We start from the raw sequence: 13,730 nt of genomic DNA on the forward strand, positions 1-13,730 counted from the left end.
TCTCGGGGGGACGTTTACTGGGACCGACCTGGGGACCAGACAAGTTGACCGAGAGTTACCAAATTTTGGTCACGGATACCTTGGTCCAGGTTCCAGTCTAAGGCGAAGCGTTTTTGTCAAAATTGGAACCAGGGGGTCTCAGGGGGGCGTTTAGCGAGACATGTAGTAAAAGTAATCCAAATTGATCGACATTAGTGTCAAATCCATAGTTTTCACGGTCGCTGAGATCAATGGATTTCCATCAGCGATGATTTGCAAATTCAGCTACTACTGTATGTGGGCCGGGTGTCAGCGGGTGAGGAATACCGAGACATGTATAAATAGCCCATATTGATTGATACTAGTGTCAAATCCATAGTTTTCGCGGTCACTGAAATGAATGGTGATACTTTTACAGGTGTTGACTTCCAAATACAACCCCCATGCGAAGAATGGGTATATTAAGCCAGTATTACAATAAATGGACTGCTTGGATGCCAAGAACTAGTACAGATAAGTACCATTCACTTCTATGAATAGGTATTTTTTAAAAGGATTTTTGTAAACACTAAGTTATAAAACAATGAACTACATACAGTAGTTATGGTTTTGGTTCCCAACATAAAAGAAATATGGATTGTTCATGAGATATTGAACTTCAACTTTCACTCCTGGAAAATTTCAATTTTGGAGTTAGGCCACTTGGCATCAAAGCAGTTCACTGTAAGATAAATACATTCCGCACATTAGTAACATAGTTGTTCAGGGGCCTTCGATTTCCATCCTCTCAAATGAAAGCTGAACGATTGCTTGATACATGCTGACTATATAGGAGAAATAGTGTATTAAGTTTTCGAGCTTTGGTGCGTATCCGTATTTACACTCTGATATAACTTAAGTTCACACTCAAATTGAGCTAATTGTTTAATGCATTTCGAAAGCTTTTGTTTTTATGCAGCTCATTAAGGAAAATCTATTTCATAATCGTAACATTTATGTACTAAGAAACTATGAACGTAAAGTGGACTCGACCTAGCCCCGTGGCTGCTGTGACTCAGTGGCACAGCTCTCACCCTTGGTGTGTGAGGACTCTGATTCTGTGTGTGTGTGTGTGTGTGAACTCCGCGGCTAGTGTATGCGTCTTTGCCGTGGAAGACTGGGGTTCAATTCCCGGCGCGAGCTCATGTAGTTCGGATTCCACGTTAATCAGTAGGTCTACATTTCATATATCCTCGCTGCTGAAAGAGACGGTAAAGTCAAAATCAACTCAACAATATATATGTGTGTGTGCTTATGTGAATTTCCTTGTGGCTGTATGGTTAACACATACGCCTTGATCGCGGGAGACTCTGGTTCGATTTACGGTGGAAGCTCATGAAGTTGTTACCGGTGTCCCACTTTAAACTGTAGATCCATACCTCATATAACCATAAATATAATATATATGCCTTTGATACACTTATTTTCCGACTTGGAAGCCATCGAAAATTTCCGGACACAGAGTCCCGTAGACCGAAAATGAGAAACATGGGTACAGAGTAAAACAGCCATAGAAATTTAAGCTTTTTAGGCTAACTTAATCCTTACATATAATGCAACTAGCTTGGCCAAGTTATAATGGAGGAAATGCTATCATTGCAACACTCTGATAATAGAAAATGTTCGTCAGGTATTACTATCCCCCCTCTCCTGCAGAATGAAAACCCTGACTAAAACTCAATATATATATATAAAACTATTTTGTGTAATGTAACAAACAGTGGCGGATAGTATTCATGTTTCCTTGCAGAGGTCCTTACGAGGGTTCGCTTCCATCCTCCTCTCCCCAAGAACTAAAATAAATTAAAAAATTGCTATTACTTGTTAATCTTGTACAAAGGACGCAATTAAAGTCCCAGTGTAACACCCCTTCACATTTAGATTTTTCCCCTGGAAGAAAACCAGTTATTATTGTTTCTTGATTTCTCAGTCTCACCTACATAAACATACGAATAGAATTACAGGATAGGACATGTTTAGAGTGCTTGCACGTGACATCTAACTATATTTCTCATCAAATGTGTCACAGATGAAAATTTCTGTTTGTACTGCCTCTATTTTCTGGTACATATGTTTCATTTATGTTATGTTGCTAAAATTCGTTAGGAAACAAGTACAGACTGCGCCTGTGTGCCTGACAAAACATAAATGTACTGGATAATTATTTCTTCACTTTCTTCCAGGAAAAAAAAGTAACCCATCTCATATCGGCTAACAAAAGGAGGTAGCGGACCAAAGATAGCAGTTGTTTACCTAAGGTCGTTACACAGCAGAGGTTTCATTCAGTCAGAGGGAAAAGAAAAAATAATTTAAGGTTTCTACATTTGTTTTGAACTGCAATATACTTCTTTCTTTTATTTTAAGAACCATTTCCTTCTCATTTGTCTGCATCAGAAAAAAAATGCAAAAAAATCACTAAAATGTGCCTATTTACCCAAAGTACGTACTAGATCACTAGTTCAATAGTAAAATCACTAAATCTAGTACGAAATCATAAATGTGGCATCCCTGGGTTGGAGCGAAAGTAATGGTTGAAGTAAAAACTAGTCCGTATTTCTACTGCGTTCTGTTGTTGAATTCACAGAAATGTTCAAAAATAAATTCAAGAAGTAAAACACGATCCTACAAAAGACTGTTTACTTGCTCACTGGTTTTAGTATTGTGAACTGAAACTCAAGTGCGCAGTCATGTTGAATACTTCTGTCCCTTTCTACTTTACAACTTGAGGTGGGATGAGGGTCAGATCTAGTGATATACCGCTAAAGGAAGTGCTTCAGTAGCGGTATGTATTGTTTATACTACTTACAACGTTATCCCCCACATAAAATATAAATTCACCCTTTCTCCCTTCCCTTTTTCGAATACAATGAACCGACTCTTTTGCTGAAGAAAGATGCTAAAAGAAAATTGAAACATCTGTGTCTAAACTTTCTTTGAAGCGCATCTTTTGTATTTGTAAGGTTTTGCGAGTGTTTTAGAGATAGCCAAATCTTTTACCATGGACTCCTGCTGCGAACTGACCGTGAGTAAACCAAGGATGTTATAAAATAGAGGATCTGCCGATACAACAAAATCGTGAAGGCATATGTCACAGCTTCGCCACACCTACTCTGCCCACTCCGCGCCACTAAGATCGCAATGTTTCGAGCCAACAATCATGGCGGAAGCGAGAGCAGCCAATCAGACATGTCGGCTCGGACGATGCTCGGTTGTTTTTCGGCTTCACTGAGTTCATATGATGAAGATAGGTATGAGCAGATCCTCTATTTTATAACATCCTTGGAGTAAACACCCGATCACGCTGTGCTCAATTTCTCTCGCACACGTGAAATGGGTTTGTTGTTTCCAAAACAAATAGGAAGTTACCTTGTGCTTTTGCATTTCTGCACGCACACAGGTACCATTGTTGTTTTAATGATCAGAAGAAATATCAAAACCATCCGATATATATGATACAAAACAGCTAACAGAGGGAGGCAAAGATAAAAGTAGGCCTATACCAAGTTTTCCGCGTGGTACCATTATGGAGAATAAATATTTGATAAAGTCACGTAGATGCGCTTAAACCTATTCCATCTGTCCTTATAATTTTTCTGGTCTCATCAATTTCTCAGGAGAATACGTACAACATATGTCCAAATTCCATATATACTCTTTCTAAACTAATGAGTAAACTCACTAAGAACACCAACTGATATCAATAAACAGGAAAGAAAACAATACTTTATACTTCTATCATTTGGTACACATCTCTATGAAGCACAGCTTGTTTCTTATCGAAATAGCTCCTTCGTGTCACAGCTGTGGTTAGTTTTGTTTTGTGTTAGGATGAAAGAGAGAAATGCAACATTTGCTTCGCGGTGAAGTTATATATATATTATTAAGATGAGCGGTGATAAGCGAGGTTTAACAAAGAGTGCCTTTCGGATGCACAATTTAACGGGTAGTTGCAGTCCGTGTTGAGAATCGAACCAAAGCTATGTAAGACATATTAATATTGAGCTCTTTTGTGGTAAAAGTGAACTTCAGAAACACACAAAAGACTTGAAACATCAAGCTAATGTAAAGCAATTAAAAAATAGCCTACCTATCGCTGCATCTTTTCTGTGGCTAGGAACATGCAGTGTGTAGCAACAAGAATCGTGTTAAGGATTTTGTTTTCGAACATAACATTCCCTTCCACACCATAAAAGACAATATAATGTTTGTTAAAAGAAAGTGCACATAATATTTTTAAATTTTGTTTGTGATCCTATCATGCATAATTATAAATAATGCCTTTCATACTACGAGAATGAGTTCAACTATACGTCATGGCCCCTCTAAAGCGGGGCCGCGGTGGCTCAGTGGTAGATCGTTCACCTCTGGTGCTTGGGGACCCTGGTTCGATCCCAGCTCACACCAAGTGAACTTTGTGGTGGACAAACACCGTGTGCGTGGGTTTCCTCGGGGTTCTTCCGTTCCTCCCACTTTCTTCATTCCACGATTTCACTAATTTCTCATCATCACCCCTCTCCTTTAGCCTAACCGCCATAACCGTGGGACGTAAAACTCAAAGATTTCACTTCATTTTTTCCCTCGAAAGCGATATCTTTCAAAATTATTTATTGTTAAATATTGTAAATTTACGGTATCTATTTTAGTGAACGGGAAATTTTGCATCTAATCGGATAATTTCATGGCTTCTAACAGGAATTCGCAGTTACGAAATTTGCATCACTGTCTTTTGAAAGGATGCCTAGAAAAAATACTACTAGAAAATAACTGAAAACACAAAATGGATTTGATAGCCAAATTCACGTCATCTTGGTGCGTCATTATTTTTCTTTAAATATTTGTATTTAGTATTAGATTAGAGTTTAGTGTCCCTTTCAGCATCAAAGCTATATGAGACGTGAACTTACAAATTAACGTGAATTCAGAACCACAGGAGTTCCCATCGGAAATCGAACCTAGGTCTCCCGCACCAAAGACGCGTACGCTAATCATATGGACAAGGGTGTTCGATATTTAGTAATGTGTACATAAAGTTGTGAAATTGCGCTTGTATAATGGAATGCAATTCCTTCTACTGACATAAACCTTCACAATACTTAGCTAGACAAAGTATCTTTAAAAAGAAAATGTCACTCTTTATGTTTCAGTTCCTGGTTCGACTGAAGGATGGAACAAATTGCAATGAGCGTTTTTGGATCCTACTTTGTGTAGTTGATTCATCATAAACTTGGTATTTGATACGGATATGAACTATTACACTTATTTGGTGTTTATTTCTAAATAATAAGTCCTAATACAATTTCATAAAGTTGTAATTCTTCTTTAGTTTGTATCACTTTACACAATGACAAATCCAAAAGGTGTGTTGTATCGGTGCAGTACCAGTTTTTCACGTTTTTCAAAATGTTCCAAAACCCAAAGAATAATCTTTAATTTCTGATATTTTAGTCGTCACAAATTACAATTTTATAATGTAGTCAGTGTTTATAATTACTGGGCAGTTGGGCGTTTAAACTAATCACATCATAATAAAGTCAAAACCATAATTTTGAGTTGAATTGATTCTGAGTTTAACGTCCCGTTCAGCAGCGAGGCTATGTGTGACGTGGACCTACTAATTAACGTGGAATCCGAACCACATGAACTCCCACCGGGAATCAAGCCCAGGTTTCCCACGCCAAAGGCAAGTATGCTAACCGTTAGCCACGAAGGAGCTCCACCATAATTTTAGTGGGCGATAAGAAATATCTCGCCAGTGCTTTTACAATAAATAAAATTTTATAAGTATTAAAGAATAGTGGTAAGAGATTTTATAATAGCTCTTTTATTTATGAGATATGAGTATTTTGAAATAAAAAACAACTAAAGAATAGGTTGGCGGAACCACAAAAGACTCGTAAAATAAACTTTCTTAAATACATACGCACCTTACTCACCTTTTATAATTGCTATGCTTACGTTCTCCATAAAAAACAGAAATTCCCTTTTAGTGATACTTTACACAAGATCATGAAGTGGGTTCAAATTTAATTAAAGGCAAAATACAATACAATAATCCACAAATATTGCCTCAAGTGAGTTTAAAGATTTCTAAACACTAGTGCGAAACCGGGCTCTGCCGTTGCTATCGATTTACAGGTCTTGAGACGAAAGTAAGAAGGGACTTACGCACACAGTAAGTAAAAACAATTAATATGCCTGTAACTTTCCCCCAAATGGGTGTATCTTAAAACTAACCTCGCCATTATTTTTCTAATTAAATTCTAGCCCGAAATTATGTATCATATTACCCTATTCCCATTTTGAAAACTTGACCTTAATTCAAAAAGGCGGATTTCAAGATGGCTGCCATCAAGGTCATATCTACCATACGACTTCCCCCCAGGACTTATATGTATCCACATGGTTTTTCTTCACTTTTCTTCATTAACGCTCCGTTTACAAAGGGTAGTAAGGGACTTCTGTAGTAATCTCTAATAACCACATCACAACTCTTAAAAGTAATTTTAAAAAATAGAAAACATGCACCATGGCAAAAATTTGTCATCACAAGTAATGATGCATACATGCCTTCTATCAGCAAAAAAAGTTTCATTGAAATTGGAGCCGGACATTTGAGTGATGTCCCTTGTGGGATGTGATTGAACGTGACGTCAGAACACATCGCCCCCCTTCCCGGAATTTACGGGAATTAGGTGACCTGAGTGAGCACATGTGGTGCCAGCTCTCTCCAGCGACCTATCAAGGATCATTGCGTGTATGCCAAGACGTGTCGCCGTTTTTATCCATGCCAAAAGTCGACATACTGACAATTAGGTAGGTAGTCATGATGGTCTGGCTGATGTGTGCGTATATTTTAACTCGTACATTTTGTCTCGACTCGAATTTCGAGACGTCTCGACTCGAATTCGAGTCGAGTCGAGACAGAGACTGTCGAGTCGAGACACGAGTCGAGACAGAAACATATTTTCGAGTCGAGACACGAGTCGAGACAACATTTTCTCGAGACGAGTCGAGACAGGCTTAAATCTCGACTCGACTCGACTCGAATGCATCCCTATTGTTAAGACTTTAAAATTAGGACATATTAGCAAGGGCGCCGATTTCTCTGTAAATTTCGGGGGGTCCATTCATATTCAGAAGGCATATATGAGGATTTTAAGACAAATTGCATTCAAATATGCCAATATATTGTAGGCCCTATATTTATAAATACAACAAGGGGGCCCACATGATCCTTGGGGGGCCGGCCCCTCAGGATCGGCGCCCATGCATGTTAGTAAGTATTTTAGTAACAAACTATGAAGAAATCTCGAATAAAAGAATAAAAGAATTTCTATTGTTTTTAAAAAATTACAATATCTACGTTCCTTCTTCTGTTCATCCAAATATAACAATTTTCCTTTTATTATGACCTTAACTATTAAAAAAAAAGTAAGTATCCAATAATGTCTTGTAAAATGTTTTATATCTGCGTTCCTTTCTCTGTTGAATCAAATGTTAACAGGACTTGCTTTCCACATAATTTTTTTGTTTTTATTATTCCGTCAATTACTGTCTGTTCCAAATGACAAGTTAAAGGAGCAGTAGAAAACCGTTTCTGTAATAACATGTTTGATAGTACAGGGAAGTGATGATAAAAATTTATTTTTATTTTAGCTTTATTTTTATTTTTAACGCTGATTCTTCCTATTTCTTGTTTCTTTTTGTTTCGTCCTTCCTTATTTTTTTATTTCTGGTGTCGAAGGGGGGGGGGGTCCGGACCCCCCGGACCCACCCCTTGGCTACGTGTCTGGTATGACATGATATGCAGTACCGGCATCTTTTCTAGATGTAGTTGTCAATGCGAATATTCGAATGAAGTTTCTATACTTAAATAACGTTTTTAATGATTTGCTACTGTATATGTTTTCATAATTATGATACTCTTTCCGATAACAAGAGTTCATTTTGCAAAGCACAATTGAAGTTTTATATTTTTTAAATGCAGTACTCAATGCGTATAATTTAAAATAAACTTTTTATGTATATTGCACATTAGGGCATCAAATAAATTCAACTGTGTGAAACAATCTAGTAAAGTGTGCTGTTGATGGTATGCTTATAATTGTCGTGGACCTATAGGAACCACAAGTGCTCTTTGCTGGATGTGATTATTTCGTGTGACGTCACTCGGTACGACGAAGCGCTTCTTTTGAATGGTCGTGGTTAAGCTCGTATTCTGCATGACAATGTTCTAGTATACATGGCTGTTGTTGACAAGACTGGAGTGGGAGACTGTGGCTGCTTTGAGGAGATTTGGCATCCGTCCTATACTCCAGATATAGCACTGAAGCATTGACAACAAAGCCGAGTGGACTGGACTATTGTCATGCAGGATGTGAGCTCAATAGACAGGAACTGATTCAAAGAAATTTCTCCAAAGAACTGACAAAGCTAGACAGCTTAAACGGATACGTTATTTCTTGTATAGATTATGTTACATGCCATAAACGGTTTTTGGCAGTGGTACAATGTTCCAGCATTAGGCCGGGAACTTTGAAAATACACTGGTAGATCATAACATCTTTGTAAACTGTATGACGCAAGTCGGCGATAGAGATTATTACTGATGCTTAAACTTCTAATTATAAACAAATTTGCTAGATATTTCGGTTAAATAATATTAATTGCTCTTGCAATCCGACAGACGCCTTGTAAACTTCTTTTAATTCAGAAAGGTTTTCACAAAATCGGATGAAATGCATTGCTACTTCAGTACTACAGTTTTTACAAATACCTTGTTTGCAGTTCATGTCTCCTGTTGAAGAACAAGCACTGAAATGGTGTATTTGATAGGTCATCTTGAAAAATTAAGATAAAGGTATTTTCTGAAACTTCAACATTCATTGCATAACGTTATCATTAGAATACACAATGAGGTTTAGTGGTTTTTAGAATTGAAATTTTGGGTTTGCTTTAATAATTTTTATTATAGTTGTATGAACTCGCGGATGTAAATTTCAATGTCTAACTTTATGTTAGGCCCATTAATGGGTCAATGTTTCTTTTAATTAAAAAATACTTACTGGCACAAAAAATTGATGTACTAAGAGAAGATTAGGATTGTGGTGTTGTCAGGTATAATACAGATTGATCTTTTTTCATTATTAATACCATCATATAAAAATGGAAAACTGAGTAATTACAGTTAAGTACATTTGAATTTAAGTACATTTGAATTGAATAGTAGTTTAGTTTGTATATTGTGTGTTGTGTATATTTGTGATTGTAATAGTGAATAGTTTAATCAGGTACTATGCGTTTTGTGTTTGAATTAAATAAAACAAAAATATTAATCAAATTAACTGTCTTCTTTTTAATTACAGCTTTCTGTGTAATACTAAACATGTCAAGATACTTTCTTCGTGTGTTGAATAAACTAGCAGAGCTTCTTCCTGCAACAATACAGTTTGTTTCGCGAAGATATTTCCTAACCTTGAAATGTAACTAAAGTTGCATACTAGTTTCTTAAAATATACAGTGCTAAAGGTTAGTATTATTAATCTCATTTTAATTATTAAAAAGTGAACAAAAAAGTTTTTTACAATGTAATTTAATATTTCTTCTAGGTTATTTAAGAAACTAAAATTAAAAGTACTTAAACTTAGTATATTTCTTAAACGTACAAGTAATTTATCGAATGTCTTCACTGCAACTAGGTCTATAGAATTATTTAGTTAGTCTGTATTTGGAAACGGCAGTACAGTAATATACTTTGCAGCAACAGTAAATTTTGGACACAATGTCCTAAGAACGAATTATAAATGTATAGTACAATACCGATTCTTCAGGATAAAAATATGTGCACAAAATGTAACTGTCTATTAATATACACTACACTGGATAAAATTTATTTTAGATAACTTTTTTCTTGCAACGACCACTTTTAGCATGTTATATATATATATATATATATATATATATATATATATATATATATATATATATATATATATTAGAAGAAATAGATGAATATCTCATACCTAAAGTTAGGTTATATTCATTTACGTTTAGCTATATTATAAAATGAATTTTCAACATGAAATTAGCTTCTTACAAATCGAGTGACTGAATGAATTGTATAGAGTAAAATCTTTTCCTATGCGGAACGAAATAATGACTATGTACCTTACTATTGTCAATATCTAATTAAATATAGCCCATCTAAAATGACTTGCATGACAATGAAATAATTGTAATTTCTGAGCTAAGGCAAAATTGCATTTATCTGTTTATAACAGCTTATCTAGAATAATTCATAAGTTTATCTAATAGCTTGTTATACTATTTTAACTTAGTTCCTAATTCTGCTAACGACCATGTTATCGTTGTTAACGCAACGACTTGTTATGCACAAAATATATTACTAACTTCCTATTATTTCAATCAGTGTTTACTCCAGACATACTTCCAGGGACTTTGCTTCCTCTTCCCCCTGAGTTAAGAAGAATTAAATTTGTAGTGTCAATATAAGAAAACAGTGTTCCAGTACAGCCTCCTCACATTGGCTAAGGGATAATCTTTGTGATGATTATGTAATTTTTCTTCGGATATTGAAAATATACTTCTAATATACATATAAACTGTTTCATGATCTTACGCTTAGGTATATATGTGAAATGTATTGTTTGTATTTGTTCTTCATTAAACCATTTAAATCCTTTATACGTTAGATATTTAACTCATCGCCCATCCATACAAATTATTCGCATCCAAATGCACTAGATAAGAATCTTCTTTATTTCGTTAAAATCTTTAATATATTCATTATTTGCCTGCGCATATATTTTTGAACATTGACTAATTCCTCTTCTTATACCTTTCTCAATTATCAATACCATATCATAATCATTTAACAGTTCTAATTCTATATTTGTCATTTTCAACATTACATCCCAAGTTAAGCCTCTAGCGGCCATAAACCAAGAAGGATCAAGTTCATCCGCATTCTTATATGTGATTCCAAAATTTTCAAATACATCTACTAGTAATAACATCTGTCTTTAAATACAAGTCATAATATTGATCAAGATTTTGATCTCAAATTTGACCCAAATCGTCTTTGTATCTTTAAAGGTTTATCACTAATATTTGTGTTATTAACTTTCTTGAAGAATACTTCTTTTAGTGATTAGTTTTTTCTAAACTTCTCCCAATCATTAACGTAATCGTATTGATCAACACATTTTCTTATTACGAGTATTGTTTTTGATCAAGATAGAAGAGTTGCGTATCAACCGTTTGTTCTGTTATTAAGTTTAATAATAGTGTGTTTAAACTAAAAGCTTCACATTTAAATTAATCTATAAATTTTAATTTAATAGTTTCTACATTTTTGCTGAATGATATATATCGTCCTTCGTCATTAGGTATTAGATCTATTTTTCTCTGCTACCTTCATGCTCTTTTATGAACAAAGGAGAGTCATATCATGTCAAGTTATGAATTATAACTGGTGCAAACTTTGGGATTTTAACTTTTAAATTACAAATATTACAAACAGCACTAACAAACTCTCCTGTAATACGATCACGAAGTTTATATGATTTTCCGGTATATTTTTATTACAATAAGAACAAGATGTAGATTCATTGAACTGTTTCGTATGTTTTTGTGTTAAAGGCAATTCATTATATTTTATATATATTTAATATTTGTTTGAATTCTTTCTTTACCTACCTTATGAATTTCTTAGTTGCATTTTTACTTCTATGTATGACAGATGTAATTTAGTTCCATCGCTTTCTACAATATAATGACAGAATCCAGATAGTTTATGCTGTTGATATTTTTTCATATGTGACTCGTTCTCTAGATAAGATCTTTTACAACTCATAACCTTAAATAATAAAAACTAAAAATCAACATAAATCACAACGGCATTTTCATCCTATCTTGATAAATCTTAAACTTAACATATCTTCTTCTGGCATTTCAATTTTTACTGTTTCATTTCATGAGAAATCTTGCTCTTTCATTTTTGAGTGAAAGTATAACAAACATATATTACATAGTTATATTTCTCCTTTGTTTACTTAATTGCGAAAAACTAATTTGCTCAAACTTCTAACCAAACAGTAATGTGATTTATTATCTTTTATATATAATAAATTAACATATTTTTCATTTGTTTTATGTATGATGTAATACATAGACTAGATACTCTTTGTCACATGTATACACATTAATGGATGTACCACGTATTCCTTCAACTTTTGAAATATAATATAACATTAAAAGAAAATTAATATCTTTTAATTTATCATCTCAGATTTTCAGTTCTTTATCTTTTTAGGTATTCCATAGACATGAGATGTTACAAGATATAAGCTCTATACATTAAATATAAGAAGCATAATTCGTCTCCTTTCTTTACAGCTTGTTTATATTTAGTTTGCTTTGGTAAGTTATATGGCACATATTTAACAATTGATAGTTATAAGAAGATAAAATTCACAGAAACCTAGCCAGAACTTCTAGTTTGAAACGCACCCATTCTCGTTCTTAATGCTTCTTTGATATCAATTATTACTTCCTTTAAATCTGTTGATTGATATATTTCTCATTTTTAGAATTATAAAAAAAATGGAATTTCTTTACATTTCTTACATTGGCAACCCATATAAAGATTAGCCTTTAATGAACTATATTTCATAAAGCTGAGTTGAAATCTCCTTAAAATTGCCTTTGATATTGAGTTTATGTTGTGTTCTAACGGATTTTCTGATTTACAATACCTTGTTATGAATCACCACGTTTCTAACCTTGATTTAAGTATTATATCTTATTGTTTTACTTTGATTGATGACGTTTCAATTTTAGCTTTGGGTTCTTCAAAACTCTTTTTAAATGGGAATACTCGTGTAAGTTTTAATCTGTTTTTTCGTCTTCATATTGTTTAATACTCTCAAGCAGATTAGAGTTTCTTACTCGAAAATCTTCTCTCTTTTTCTTTACATAAATTTTAAATTCAACTACAGTATGTTTATTTAAACTTTTTGTTTTCGACTTTGCTCATTTGATCTGATTTCATTTTTTCATTTTCCTGAACATTATTACTAATATAACCCATCTCTTATTTGTTATTCATTTCATTTTCTAATACAACATTTAATATTTTTATTCCCTCTAAATTCTTACTTATATTAATGGGTTGTATTAACAATAAGACCTTCAATAGGATGTTCCATCAAAGTCAATAATAATTCAATAGAAATTTAATTCATTTTCTAAACGTTTACACTTAAGAATCTACCTCATCTTGACCGTCATTTTCATTAACATATTAATTTTCACTTTTACTATCGTAATTTGATTCTGGTGTTGATTTCTGGATTCGATTTCTTTCTTTCACATTGCTTGCTCTTTTAATAGTATTTTTGTTGTTTTAATAGCATTTCTTTCTCTTTTACAGAATTTGTCTCTATTAATGCAGCTAGTATTTTAAGATGTTATGAAATAGTTAAATCAAACATGTATTAAATCAAAATGTCCTTCCGTATTTATGATACAGAAAATCACTCCTCACAATTTCAATTTTATAAAACGCCTTCGTTAAAAATTTCAATTTTATAGAATAAACAATAAAACCAACTAGAACTCTACAGAGAAAAAATTACTCGTTTCATATTTATCCTCTTCTCATATGTGGAATGATAATTAAGGCTTTGTAA

General features: G+C 33.8%; 1 protein-coding gene across 1 annotated transcript in view; it reads left to right on the forward strand.

Moving 5' to 3' along the window:
- LOC145694202 (uncharacterized) overlaps positions 1-13,730 on the forward strand; it is a 93,914-nt gene that overhangs the window by 66,147 nt on the left and 14,037 nt on the right. Inside the window, exon 2 of the mRNA XM_081770316.1 lies at positions 9,384-9,546. The gene's annotated coding sequence lies outside the window, so the exon portion shown is untranslated. The remainder of the gene's footprint in view (positions 1-9,383; positions 9,547-13,730) is intronic.

Source organism: Thermobia domestica, chromosome 9 (assembly GCF_964235325.1).
Source record: "Thermobia domestica chromosome 9, izTheDome1.hap1.1, whole genome shotgun sequence".
NCBI classification, from domain to species: Eukaryota; Metazoa; Arthropoda; class Insecta; order Zygentoma; family Lepismatidae; genus Thermobia; species Thermobia domestica.